This window comes from Protopterus annectens, chromosome 6.part0, assembly GCF_019279795.1.
Source record: "Protopterus annectens isolate FY-2018-M chromosome 6.part0, PAN1.0, whole genome shotgun sequence".
Lineage (NCBI taxonomy): Eukaryota > Metazoa > Chordata > Ceratodontiformes > Protopteridae > Protopterus > Protopterus annectens.
In genome coordinates this window covers 816,491,234-816,506,408 of record NC_056737.1, presented here as the reverse complement: position 1 = coordinate 816,506,408, position 15,175 = coordinate 816,491,234, and the positions used below count along the sequence as shown (strand labels likewise).

The 15,175-nt window shown below is 45.4% G+C and overlaps 1 protein-coding gene across 1 annotated transcript in view; it reads left to right on the top strand.

Annotated features, from left to right (window-relative positions):
* HIF1A (hypoxia inducible factor 1 subunit alpha) overlaps positions 1-15,175 on the top strand; it is a 1,533,321-nt gene that overhangs the window by 1,295,108 nt on the left and 223,038 nt on the right. The window lies entirely within an intron of this gene.

The window sequence follows — 15,175 nt, the reverse complement described above, 5'->3', positions numbered from 1 at the left end:
ATTGTTTACAAACTAAGCTACCAGAAATGTTTTCCAAGACTAAGATAAACTTGTTTACACGAAAACCTTTGCCAGTTTGTTCTCCAAGCTTCCCTAAACCGAAAGGGAACAAAAGATTTTCATCATGTTTCACTGTTGCAGTCATTACTCTTGGGTTATCCTGCTGGCAGGCTACCCTCAGTCAGCCAGAATTCCAAAGTCTAGGTCCGGCGTCGGTTGCTGTCGCCTCTTCCCTGATGTCAATGTGCCAGGGCTATAAAAGATGCAGCCGACGCCATTTTCTTCAGTCTTTCTTGCCGCGCGGTGCCCAAAGCAAAAGCAGTTTGCAAGTGCCGGTCGACAGACTCCTGAGATTTTCAAATACGAATTTCAGAACCGAAGTCTTCATTAAAGCTAAGTACCCCGTGGGGGAAACTTTTTTCTTGCTCCAGTCCGATGTCAGAAAAAGTTAATTGCATTTCCTGTGGGAAGCAAATACCTCATAAGGATTTTCACTCTTACTGTATTCCTTGCCTAGGCCCCGATCACAACGTTGCTAGCTGTCGGTTTTGTGGTAGATTTAACCAACGCACTATCAAGCGTCGGTTTGATTTTGCTTTTCATTATTTTGGCCGAAGATTTAATTATAGAATGCCGTCGGACCCGCAGACAACCGGAGTTTACAAAAACGCAAGGACAGGCATCTGTGGTCCAAAACCGATGACAAAGCCTCTACTAGGCCAGTCGCCGGTTCTCAGTGAGGCGCTTTCGCAGCCCCTGGCACCTGCTACCTCAGAGCCACAGGCCGCTACCGACTCCCACGTGGAGTTGACTGGGCCTCTGGATACTCAAGGTATTGGACACTCAGAAATCATTCCCTCAGATGGGTCCGGAGCCACTGAGCAGGCATCAGCTTCTGAGGGTGTCTTCAGACATACACAACTATATATTAAGCCATCTTCAGCTTCAAAGACTAAAGCAGCTCTAAAGATAAAGAAACAAGTACAGCATTCTCCTACTCATTCCATGCCTAAAAAACAGATGCTCAAAATGGCCTAAGACTTAATTACTTTGATCAGGGGCTCCCATCCCCCTCCTGATAAGAGGCCTAGGCAAGAGAGAGTATGATTCTTGTGATCAGGTATCTATTTCCTCTGATTCCTCTTCTGAACAGGATTACTCCATGCTTCCCTATGAGGATTCTGATGCTGAAGAATCCATTCCTTCAGCCTCTCCTCCTGAAGATTATTCTTTTGGGGAAACCCTGCATACTATGAGGGAGCATTTCCACTGGGAGAGCCAAGATTATTCTGAATCTAAGAAAAAGCTCAGAGACTTTCTGGTTCTTTCTCAGCACAGACCCCTTGCTATTCCAACCTGTTCTAGATATTGCAGATTATGTATTTTCAGTGTCCGGCCTGTCCCCTGACTCTTTACCCCCTGCACCTGCAAAGCCAAACAGATACTACAGGGTCCCGGATTCTCAAATTCCTATATAAAAACCCCGCTGCTGACCCAGAAACTATATCTCAGGGTCCCAAGGGGGTTAAAACTTCCACTACAAAAAACCCTGTCCCCTCTGATAGGGATTCAAGGGCTCTAGACAGGATGGGGGGAGTCTACACTTCTGCTACCCTGACTGTAAGGGCTTTAAATTGTCAATTTCATATGCTTAAATATCAGCAATATTTAATGTCACTGCTTAAATAGAAAATATTGACAAATACTGAATGTTCAGACAACAAATTGCAGGATTTATTGCATGCAACTAAACAAGTGGAAAAGCATACTTTGCAATGTGGTTATGATTCACTGGCAGTGCCGCTGTTACAGGTTCTGCTATTAGAAGGCATGCTTGGTTAAAGGAACAGAATCTGCCTGATCATATTAAAGCAAAATTATTAGATGCACCATTACAGCATGATACTTTGTTTGGTACTAAAGCAGAAGAGGTGTTGAAAAAAATGGAGGATAAAGCGAAATCTTTGCAGACAGTCAAGTATTTCTTACAGGTACAGCTGCCCAGGTTTAGCAGGAACTGGCATTCTAAAAATTGGTCCTTTCCAGTGTCAGACAGACCACAGAGAGGCAGATACAGGCATCCCGGAGGCAGATCTCAGCCCAAAGGCTCATACAGGCCTAAACAATGGGGTGCTCCTACCTCCAAATGCGGAGAAGACAAATCACAACCTTACAGGAAACAGTCCCAGTGACTTTCCTCTACCAGTTTCAAGCAGTTTTCTTTTGACAGCCCCCTTAGGGGGAAAACTAGCACTTTTTTCATCAAATTGGCAAATGGTTACCAAAGACAAATGGGTCCTGAACATAGTGTCCCAAGGCCACAGGTTCCATTTTCACACTCTATCAAGGTCAAAGGGCATGCCAGACCTGCCACACAATCAATGGGCAGAGGCACAAAAGCAAATTTCAGCCCTCAGGGACATGAGGGCCATTCAGCATGTACCACAACAAGAGCAGGGGCAAGGATTTTACTCCAGACTTTTCCTAGTACCCAGGAAGGACAAAACCTGGAGACCAATACTGGACCTGTCTATTCTAAATGCGTTTCTGGAAGTTCCAAAATTTAAGATGTTGACTCTACAGCAGCTACTGCCCATGCTGGGCAAGAGGGCTTGGCTTGTAACTTTGGACCTAAAAGAGGCATACCTGCATGTCCCAATCAGACAATCTTGCAGAAGATACCTCAGACTCATAGCTGGCTCAATGCATTACCAATTCTCTGCACTGCCCTTTGGCTTATCTACTGCACCCAGGGTCTTCACAAAATGCCTGGCTCCAGTAATTGCATTTTGCAGACAAAAAGGAATTCAAATATATCCCTACTTGGACTGCCTAATTCAAGCAGAGAACAAAGACACTCTTCTAAAGCATCTGGCGTTTGTAAAAAGATTACTAATTGGCCTAGGGTACACAGTAAACGAAAATAAATCAAAACTAGTGCCCTCTCAAGAGATAATATTCATGGGTGCAAGCTTAAATACAAGTGCCCAGATGGCTTATCTCATGCCAGACAAGCAAAAGCAACTGACTACTTACTTCAAGAAATTGGCAACAAAAACCCACTTATCTGCAAGGAAAATCCTGCAGGCCTTGGGTTTTATGGCATCCTGCATTCTACTAATTCCATATGCCAGGTTGCATATGAGGAAACTACAATGGTATCTGAAAAGTGTTTGGACTCAGCATTGCCACAGCCTGGAGACAGTAATTGCACTCATTCCCTGCCTACAACAGTTGTTTTGATGGTGGGTGGAACCCTGTCACCACAACAAGAGTCTGCCAGACAGACACTGACAACAGATGCATCAGATTATGCCTGGGGTGCCCATATTGCAGGAAAATGTATTCAGGGCACATGGCCTGCAAACCAGATGCATCTTCCCATCAATCAAAAAGAGATGAAAGCTGTCAGGGCATTTTGAACAGCTAGCAAGGACCTGCTTCATCCAGGACAGTTACCGATAAAGACAGACAACACTACGGCCATGTGGTACATAAACAAGCAGGGAGGTACACATTCCTACCCCCTCTGCAGACAAGCAATGACCTTATGGGACACAGCACTGGCTTTTCAAGTTCACCTGCAAGCACAATTCCTGCCAGGAAAAACAAATACTCTGGCAGACAAACTAAGCAGAAACCTCATGGATCCCCACAAATGGAAACTGGATCCACAAGTCTTCAGCATGATAAGAAAGAAATGGGGATGCCCAGACATAGATCTATTTGCATCCCCTCACAACAGTCAATTGCAGAGATTTTGCACAAGGATTTATCACAAGCAAGCATGGAAAGTGGACGCCCTATCATTCAGCTGGAAAAATCTAACAGCATACGCTTTTCCCCCACTGCCTCTCCTTCCCAGAGTACTCCTAAAGGTCGGACAAGAAAAGCCATATATAAAATTAAAAATATAAAATTCTTATCCTGGAAAACAGCTCTGCTCCTAGCAATAACCTCTGCAAGGCAAGTCTCGGAGTTACAAGCACTCATGGCTGTGGAACCTTTTATCATTTTTCATCCAGACAGGGTTTCTCTGAGGACAAACCCTACATTTATGCCTAAGGTGGTGTCCAGTGTGGCCCTCAACCAAACCATTCACTTGCCTACCTTTTACCCAAATCCACAGAACAAGGGTGAGAAAATTCTGCATTGTTTGGAGATACACAGGCAGTTACGCTTCTGCTTGGACAGAACTAAAGCTTTCAGAAAGACTGAGCAACTTTTAGTGACATATGCTGCACGATCACAAGGAAAGGCTATCTCAAAACAAACTATTTCTAAATGGATAGGCAATTGCATCCGTTTCTGCTATTCTCAACATGGCAAATCAGTGCCTAAGGGCATTAGGCCTCATTCCACCAGAGCAGCAGCCACTTCAGCAGCCTTCCTCAGAGGAGTACCAACCAAAGATATCTTAGAGGCTGCAACTTGGAGTTCAGTGCACACCTTTGCAAAGCACTACCACTTGCCTCTCACCTTTACAAAGCACTACCACTTGCCTCTCTACTCAAGTCCAGAGCAGGCTTTGCCACTGCAGTTCTGCAGGGCCTCATAGCCTCTCCTAAACCTATTTAGCCCAGCCACCCATCCTCAGCTTTGGGATTCTACCCAAGAGTAATGACTGCAACAGTGAAACACGAACATAGTACAGTTGTGTACCTACCATAGATGTAGATGTTAGAGTGTATTCACCGTTGCAGTCCAGGTTACCCACCCACCCACCATCCCCCTTCTCTTTGCTGGGACTTATTTGCACTTCTCTATCCTATATAACTTTTTTGGTGTATTTGCTTGTAGATGAAGGAAATGTTATTTTGGTGCATGCATTTCCTATTGGCATATTTTTCAGCCTACCAATTTGGGGCACCTGACATCTGGGGCAAGAAAAACTGAAGAAAATGGTGCCGGCTGCATCTTTTATACCCCTGGCGCATTGACGTCAGGGAAGAGGCGACATCAACCGACGCCGGACCTAGAAGTTGGAATTCTGGCCGACTGAGGGTAGCCTGCCAGCAGGATAACCCAAGAGTAATGACTGTAACAGTGAATACACTCGAACATCTACATTTATGGTAGGTACACAACTGTACTTTACTTACTTTTAGATCTGAATGAGCAGGTCAATCCATATCCCTCAACATCAGGATTTGTACTATTAGGCAGATCAACATCTGAAACTTTTCCGGGCTATTAGATTTTTCCCCTTTTAGCCATAATGCTGTGCAAAACACCTTCCTCTTCAGATGTTAATTATACCATGCTAAGGTGGGGCAGAATGTTTCACAATAGAAACAAAAGCCCTCTAGACAATGCATGTAAAAGAGCGGCGAGAAGGCAGCTTGGTATGTTAACAAGGAAGAGCCTGCTTTTTCAGGTACATAGCTTTAGTATCTGTTCGTTTTCATCAGCAGTAAAACACAGTACGATATTTATTCTCCTGGCTGGCCACTTTTATTTATCTTCGACAGTTGTGGCATCAAAGGAAGACCTAGCAGTCATATTGAACTGTAGCATAAATTATTGGAATGCATTTCTGAAAAATGCCTGAGAAGTAACCATTGTCCTAGTTGAGTGAGCTGTAGACACAGAAGGCAAAAATGTTTGTTGCATTTTCCAAACCCATTTAAATATATTACTGGACAAGAGTTTTTGGAGCGTGAGCATTTTGACACTAGCAAGGAAAGATCTAGTGTGGATAGATCCAGAATAGGGCGCCAAGTGTCCTCTTTTCTGGGTACCAGGAACAATCAAATAAAACCCCTTTCCGACTTGTTCCTGGGGTACAGACTCCACTGCTCCTTCAGTATAGAGTTTCTGAATTTGGCAGAAGGCCTCTGCCCGCTGATTTGCTGGTAGGTCTGCTAAGTTTGGGTTTTCTTTGAAACAGTCTTGATCCTTGGAAAATAATTTTTAGGACCCACTGATTTTTTTGTGATGAATTGACAGTTGTCTGAAAAGGGATAGCCTTCCTCCTAACCTTTGGGGGGGGGGGGGGCAGAGGGGGAAGGTGGAGTCATTGTGAGCCTTTAGGGTAGGGCATGGACTTAGAATTCACTACCCTGGGGGTTGTAGAGGTCCATTGTCTAGGCCTCTGCTAACCTTGTAGCTGCTGCCTGGGGGGGTGGTCTGTCCCTGGCCCTTTCCTTCACACAGGCCTGGATTGGGTAGGAAAGGACCAGTGTTTGGTGAGAAAGTTCCTGCTGAATCTGGGAGGTTGGGCCTGGAGGAAATATTTTACTGTACTTGATTGGGCCTTATCCTCCATTTTCTTGATCAACTCCTCCGCCTTAGACCCTAACAAGCGGTCCTTATCTAGGGGGGCGTCTAGGAGTTTGGATTTAACATGATTAGGCAGAGGTTGCTCTTTCAGCCATGCATGTCTCCTAATTACTGACCCCCAACAACAGCAGCCCTGCTAGAGGTTTCTTGGGCATCATATCTGCAGTGGAGGGAATGCTTTGTCACTTGAGAGCTGGAGTGTAAGAGCTCTCCCAGTTCAGTGGAAGTTGAACTGTCTGGCAAGGAGGAAATTTTCTACTTTAATCCTGTGTATGTTGCTAATATTTTAACATATAGAACTAGCAGTTAAGAGCTGTGACAGCTAAGGTAGCAGAGGTATACCTTTTTACCCCATCTGTCTAGGGTTCTGCTGTCTTTGTCAGAAGGTATTGGGTTTTTGGAGGAACTGGCCCTAGCCCCTTTGGGTCCCTGGGTGATGACCTCTGGGTCAGCTGCAGGATTCTTGAATAAATATTTGTGGGTATCTGGCACCCTGTAGTACCTGTCTGCCTTTCTAGGTGCAGAAGTTAAGGCATCAGGTGTGAGGCTAGACTCCATAAAGGCATCCTCTACCACATCCAAAACTGGAGGAATGGCTAAGGGTTTATGCTGGGGGTAGTCCTGAGCTTCCTAATGGAAGTGTTCCCTGAGGGTGTGTAAGGTCTCTCCAAATGATAGGTCCCCAGGGGAGGGATGGATTCCTCTGCATCATAATACTCAGAGGTGGTAAGGGGCTGCTGTTCATTGTCCGAATCCAAAAATTTGGATTCTTCAGTGTCAGGTTTTGAGAGAATCTCTGGGGAAAGGTCCCTTTTTCTTTTGGCTGGAGTAGTCTGGTTACCTATGATGAGTGTGATTAGATCCTTAGCCATCTTGAGAAGCTGTTGTGACTGAGCAGGCTGGGCCTGAGGAAGATGGCGACTGGGAATTGTTTTTCTGGAAGTGGCCTTGATGTCCTTCAAGAATGCAACTGCAGTCATAACATGTGGGTTGTCCTGCCTCAGGCAGCCCTCGGTCGGCCGGATTCCAAAGTCTGGGTCCGACGTCGGCTGATGTCGCATTTCTCTCCGACGTCAGAGCGGCTGGAGTACATAAGCATCAGCCGACGCCATTTTCTTCAGTCTTTCTTGCAGAGCGGTGCCCCAAGCAGAAGCAGTTCGCAAGTGCCGGTCGGTCAGCTCCTGTATTCTTCGATACCGAAGTCATCAAAAAAGCTAAGTACCCCGTTGGGGACCTTTTCTTGCCTCAGCCGATGTCAGAAATTACTGAAAAAGTTAACAATTGTCTTTCTTGTGGTAAACAAATACCTCATAAGGATTTCCACTCTTACTGTCTTCCTTGCCTTGGCCCAGACCACGACGTCTCGGCCTGTGTAGCCTGTGCTCACTTCAACAAGCGCACTCTCAGGCGCCGGGCGGAGTTCGCTGAAGATTATTTCGGCGATAAATTTGCCTACACCGTGCCGTCGGAACTTCTGACATCGCAAACTCCCAAGAAGCGAAAAGACCGGGACCGACATCCTCGGCCCGCGTCTACCACCGACTCCACGCCAAAACCTAGCGCGAGTGCTCCGGTTCCCTCTGAGACGGTCTCTCCACCGCTCCGAACCGAAGACACCGCTTTACCGACGACTCCGATTCCGGACATCACTCCGACGCCAGTTATCGATTTTCCTCCGGATACTGAAACCGAGGAAATGCCCGAGACCATTGCTGTAGACAAGGTCACTCCTGCACGTGGAGCTGCCAGGCCTCCTATGGCCATGTCTATATTAAGGCCTACACTAGGGCTAAGGCAGCCAGCAAAACAAAGCATCTTACTACTAAAACCTTACCTCAGCCTACTCCAGAGACACAAATTATGTCCATGGCTGCTGACTTAATTTCTATGATTAGAGGTTCACAGGCCCTTCCTGAGAGAGGATCTCAGCCTCCTTCTGATAAAAGGCCCCGGATTGAACCCTCTGACCCTATTCCTTCAGATGAAGATTCTGAGGGCTCTGTCCACTCTGATAGCCAGGAAGAGCTTTTCCAGACCTATGAGGACTCTGATGCAGAAGATTCCATCCCCTCAGCCTCCCCTCCTGAGGATATTTCTTTTGGGGAAGTTCTGCATACCATGAGGGAACATTTCAAGTGGCAAGGACAGGAATATTCTGATTCCAGAAAACACCTTAGGACTTTCCTTAAGAAGCCCCAGCACAGGCCCTTACCTATTCCTCCTGTACTTGATGTTTTGGATGATTTATATTCTGACTCTAGTGCTACCCCTGATTCTCTTCCTCCTGCTCCAGCCAAGCCAGACAGGTATTACAGGGTCCCAGAAACTCATTCCCATTTATTCAGGGCCCATACTGCTGATTTGGAAACTATTTCACAGGGGCCTAAAGGAGTTTCAGCTTCCACCTCTAAAAATCCATTGCCCTCCAACAGGGAAGCTAGGTCATTAGAGAGATGGGGCAAAAAGGTTTACACATCCACTACCTTATCTATGAGAGCTTTGAATTGCCTTTTTCATATGTTACAATATCAGGATTTCCTGTTAGAAGATTTACAAAAAACATTAGCCACTCCAGATCCTTTAGACAGGAAGGCTTTGCAGGAAGCTGTACATAACACTCAGCAAGTAAGCAATCACTTCCTGCAGTGTGGATATGATGCACTGGAAGCTTCATGTAGGGCAGCTATGACAGGGGCAGTCATTCACAGACATGCGTGGTTAAAAGATCAACCTCTACCAGATCATGTAAAGGCAAAACTTCTGGATGCACCTTTGGAAAAGAACAAGCTTTTTGGTGCTAATGCTAAGGATGTGTTAAAGATCATCGAAGAAAAAGCAAAATCAGTTCAGACGGTGAAAGATTTCCTCCAGGTTCAACCCCCCAGATTCAGTAGGAATTGGCCTTCAAAAAACTGGTCCTTTCCTAATCCAGAAAAGTTTCAAAGGGGTAAAAACAGATGTGGCCGAGGAAGAGGCCAATACAGAGGCCCTTACAGGGGACGACAATGGCAGCCAGGAAACCAAAGAAGTGACGCAGGGGTTTCACCTGCCCCACAGCCACAATCTCAAGGACTTTCCTCTACTTCCGCCTACCTGGGAACAAATAGAAGCTCCTTTCGGCGGGAAATTATCTCTGTTTGCAGAAAATTGGCACAGACTGACAAAGGACAAATGGATTTTGGACATTATAGACCGAGGGTACAGGTTCCATTTTCATACCTTGCCAAGAAAACAAGGCATGCCAAACCTACCACAAAACCAGAGGGCAGAGGCTATCAAGCAAATCACTCTGCTGACTCGGATGAAAGCAATAGAAAGAGCTCCACAACAAGAACAAGACCAGGGGTTTTACTCAAGACTGTTCCTTGTTCCAAGAAAAGAATCTCAATGGAGACCAATACTGGACTTGTCCGCATTAAACACCTTTCTCATAGTACCAAAGTTCAAAATGCTGACTCTACAGCAACTCCTTCCCATGCTGGGCAATGGGTCTTGGCTGATTACTCTGGACCTCAAGGAGGCATACCTGCATGTCCCTATCAGACACAGCTGCAGAAGATACCTCAGATTTCTTGCAGGGCCAGAGCATTATCAATTCTCAGCATTGCCATTTGGCTTATCTACTGTGCCCAGAGTATTCACAAAATGCCTAGCTTCAGTAATTGCTCATTGCAGGCTCCAGGGGATACAAATTTACCCGTACCTGGACGACAAATTGATGTTGACAAAAAACTTGGACTATGTCATATGATTACTTCAAGCTCTGGGATACACAGTCAACTTCCAAAAGTCAAGACTGCAGCCATCCCAGCAAATAATCTTCTTAGGAGCCAAACTAGACACAGCCTCTCAAATGGCTTACCTGACAGAAGACAAGCAAGAGAAGTTAACTCATTACTTCAAAGGTTTAGCAAAACTCACCCAGATGACTGCAAGGAGATTCCTACAGGCCCTGGGTTACATGGCATCCAGCATTCTCCTGGTTCCATTAGCAAGCCTACACATGAGAAAGCTTCAATGGTACCTAAAAAGCATTTGGTCTCAACACAGCAACAACTTGGAGACAATCATACCGCTCATTCCATGCCTACAAAAGGAATTCCTATGGTGGGCCTCGGTGAGCCAGGCAAACACAGGTATGTCATTCAAAAAACCACAGATAACACAGACCATGACCACAGACGCCTCAGACCTTGGATGGGGGGCGCACATGGAAGGCAGATGTATACAAGGACAATGGTCTCCAAAGGAAACACATCTGCATATAAACCAAAAGGAAATGCTGGCAGTAATGCATGCCATCGAGGCCTTTCAACACCAACTTCAGCAAGGCCATTTACTGATACGGACAGACAACACCACTGTGATATGGCACATAAACAAGCAAGGGGGCACCCACTCTTACCCCCTTTGCAGACTGACAATGCATCTTTGGGAAAAATCACTGAGCCTAAACATCCAGTTACAATCCCAGTTTGATCCAGGCAAAGACAATGTGTTGGCAGACAGCCTAAGCAGGAATTTCACAGATCCGCACGAGTGGAGGTTACATCCGAAGGTCTTCACACAACTCACTTCGACATGGGGCAGGCCAGAAGTGGACCTATTTGCCTCTCACCTCAACCATCTTCTACCAAAATTCTGCACAAGGACATACCATCCAAAAGCTTGGAAAATAGATGCTCTCTCATTCAACTGGAACTTCCTAACAATCTATGCATTCCCACCTCTGCCACTGATGACCTCAGTATTACTAAAGATCAAAGCAGAGAGACCCAAGGGAATCATAATAGCTCGGACTGGCCAAGACAACACTGGTACCCACTACTACGGAGCATATGTCACACCAGGAGGTGGGCCCTTCCCCAATGGCCTCTACTTTTGACTCAACACAATTTCAAACAGTGCATCCAAACCTTCAGACACTGCAGCTAACAGCCTGGGAGATCCCATAAATAACCTCAACCTATCTCTCTCCAAGGAAGTTCAGCGGATACTAACAGAGGCTCGAAGACCATCCACCAGAAAGGTTTACTTAGCAAAGTGGAAAAGATTCAGCAATTGGAATACCAGCAAGGGACATGATGCATCATTGTTGAACATCCCACTCATCTTGGAATATTTGGCAGATATGCTAAAGAACGGCCTCTCATATTCTTCCATAAAGATACATGCATCAGCTATTTCAGCTAGATACAACACTGATCCTCCTGTTTTTTCACACCCTTTGCTAAGGCAATTCCTCAGGGGAATCAAGAACATTAAGCCACCAAGAAAGGCCCCAGTGCCAGTCTGGGACCTCAGTTTTGTCCTAGAAAAACTGACTATACCTCCAAATGAGCCAGCAGCTTCAGCTGACTTGCAATTTCTCTCATGGAAGACAGCTTTCCTGTTGGCAATTACCTCAGCAAGAAGGGTTTCGGAACTACAGGCCCTAATGGCAATACCACCGTTCATAATTTTTCACAGAGACAGGGTTTCATTAAGGACCAACCCTACTTTTATGCCAAAGGTGGTGTCTAGGGTTTCTTTAAATCAAGCCATTCATCTGCCTGCTTTCTTCCCCAATCCTGAGAATAAGGGGGAAAGACTGTTGCGTACCTTGGACATTCACAGACAACTTCGATACTACCTGGACAGAACCAAGGCCAGTAGGAAGTCTGAACAACTTTTTGTAGCTTACGCCCCTGCAGTCCAAGGAAAAGCAATTTCAAAACAGACTATTTCAAAATGGATTGGACATTGCATCAGATTCTGTTATTCCTTTCATGGAAAGACTGTTCCAGCCAATGTCAGACCACATTCCACCAGAGCTACAGCCACCTCTATGGCATTCTTAAGAGGGGGTGCCTACTAAGGACATTCTAGAAGCTGCTACATGGAGCTCCGTGCATACATTCTCCAAACACTACAATCTCCCTGTATACTCGAGATCCAGAGCAGGCTTTGCTTCGGCAGTCCTGCAGGGTTTGATTGCCAAACCATCTTTTTCCTAGAGCATTCCTCCTCCCCCAGCTAAGCTATGGTATTCTACCCACATGTTATGACTGCATTTGTATTCTCGAAGGACATAGTACAGTTTTGTACCTACCATAAATGTAGATGTCCGATAGACATGCAACTGCAGTCGGATTTTCCCTCCCTCCATACCCCTCTATGCCTAGGGTCCACTCCTATCCCTGTTACTCTTAGCTGGGGATATCTGTTATGGTGTATTTGTTTTATTGCTCATTTATTTGTCTGGAATCCTGTTTTTGTCTTCCAATTTGATTACAGCCTTCCTTGGAGGGCACCTGGCATCTGGGGCAAGAAACACTGAAGAAAATGGCGTTGGCTGATGCTTATGTACTCCAGCCGCTCTGACGTCGGAGAGAAATGCGACATCAGCCGACGTCGGACCCAGACCTTGGAATCCGGCCGACCGAGGGCTGCCTGAGGCAGGACAACCCACATGTTATGACTGCAGTTGCATGTCTATCGGACATCTACATTTATGGTAGGTACAAAACTGTACTTTTTAGGTCTCGGTGCTTCAATGGGCTTAGGTGTAGCTGTGTCCGGCGGTGTGGCTGTTAGTCTTTGCCAGTTATCCAAAAGGCCTCCTCAGAAGCAGGTTCCTGCAAAGCATCTCCAGACCCACCCACGGGGCTGACAACCGAAAACTCTGCAGGGGTAGTCTGATCCGGTGGTGTACAGGACTCCGAAAGGGTCTCAGTAGAGGCCTACAGTGGTAGTGCGGCAGTCATTAGGGGCTGCATAGACTCTTCACTGAATTCTGCTGTGCTAGAGGCTGACTTTGGGTTAGAGTCATCCGAAGGTCTATCTTTTTGTGGTCTATCCCTTTGACTTCTCTTTTTTGAGGATATCCACTGGATGCTGACCGACTGATGCCATTTCGTACTGCAAAGGACGGTCTTTGAAATGTCTAGCTACAAATTCTGCTGTATGCTGGATGGTCCTAGTGTTAGCAAGAGCAAAACCGACATCCTGAGATGTTGTAGTCTGGGCCTAAACAGGTTACACACAGTTTATGGAAGTCTCAGTGTGGTATTTGTTTTCAACAGTGGAGACGATTACTTACATTTTCGGACATTGGTCTGTGCAAGAAAAATATCCCCAATGGGGTAACTTGGCTATAGTCATTTTCTACTTCACTTTGGCAGCAGCTGACCGATGCAAACTGCTTCTGCTTCGGGCTCCATGGCAAGAAAGACTGATGTAATGGCGTTGCAGGAGGGACAATCTTTACTCTGGTATTCGAGCCAGCCAAGGACTACCCAGCAGGGGATAACCCACAAGTGATGACTACAACAGTGAAACACAAAGAACATCTGCTTGGCCCGTGAAAATTCTTTAGGCTGTTTAGTGCCTTTGACTGGTGCTCTAGGCTGTTTAGTGCCTTTGACTGGTGCTCACACTTCATATACACTGAGGATACATGCTGAAGGTAACCTTGATAACAGAAGGAGAAACCATAAAAGATTGTCAGTGCTACCTGGTTAATTGCTGCTGTACACCATGCAGTAGACTGGCTGTATGCACTGGGCCTCGGGCAGGGGATGTGTTTATCAAAGATGGATACAAAACAAAAGGTAATTACCCCTTAGAATGCATGGAGTACTGAGATCTTGCATCAGCCTTGAGAGATGGAGTTCAGCAGCACAGTTGGAATATTTTTTATAAAATGTACCTAGTAGAAATGCTGGCAGTACTGAGAGAGAATTGGGTTTGGATGGGGCCTACAGCCCAGGACTTTCTAAAGACAGCCTGTTTGTTGAAAGGGCTGGTGCGGACTGCCAATGCACTGAAACATGGCTTTGGGCCCTCAGCAAGAAAAGACTGTTGACATGGCGTTGGTTGGCTCCCTTTATACCAAAGCATACTGACATCAGGATGGGGCATCCACCAGCCTTAGGAGGAGAAAGATTTTTACTCCGGTAGTCGGGTCAGCCAAGGACCTTCACAGCGGTTAACCCACAAGTCAGGACTGCAACAGTGAAACACAAACAGCTCCTTAGACTTTATACATATACAAAATAACTTTTAGTTTTGTTGCAGTGCCACTTCAACACAGACATGTTCTAAATCTATTTTGCTTTCCCTACCCTTTGTAGAAGTCATATAACCACGCAGTACAGAAACTAAATGTAATAAAGTTTGATATCCTTTATGCTGAAATGACCATGAAGTCCCTACTGATACAGGGCTAAATGTGTGTGTTTAATATTTTCTAATACATTTTTTCATTGCAACATTTTTGAGGATTTAGTTACAAACTGAATTTAATGTTGAGCTTTTAGGTGCACAGGTAACAGCTTTTCCTATGAGAAAAAGGAGCTTTTTACAGCCTTGCTGTTACTATCTTAAACAGATTCTGAAGGATGAAGCACAACACTAGATATGCTGTGTAGTTATAATAAAATAAAAGGACATTTATAAAAGTCTGTAGCAAAATCTTCTCAGTTTCCACGTTATTATATCTGAGAAGAAAAAAAGGTTCAGCCCCATGAAAACTATACATTTAAAACAACTCAGTAAAGATTCTCATTTTTATTTTGGCTAGGAAAGGAAAAAACAGCAAAATTCTCAATTGAATATCACAGGTTAAACAAAGTGCCGTAAGAAAGGACTATACACTTACTGCACAGTATTGTTTTCTAGGTTGTTTCTTAGCTGATGTGCCTTTTTGTAGAGTCCGCATATCCTCCCTATTTCCATGTGGGTTTGTGCCATGTACTTCTGTTCCCTCCTACATTCCAGAGAGATTCCTTTGATGATGTGTCTTTCGGCTTATCCCGGTTAGGGATAGTCACAGCGGAACTCCGGTCCGCTAATGTTTGGTAGTGGATTTTTACTTGCCGAGTTACCAGCCCTAACGCACAACTTTCAACGA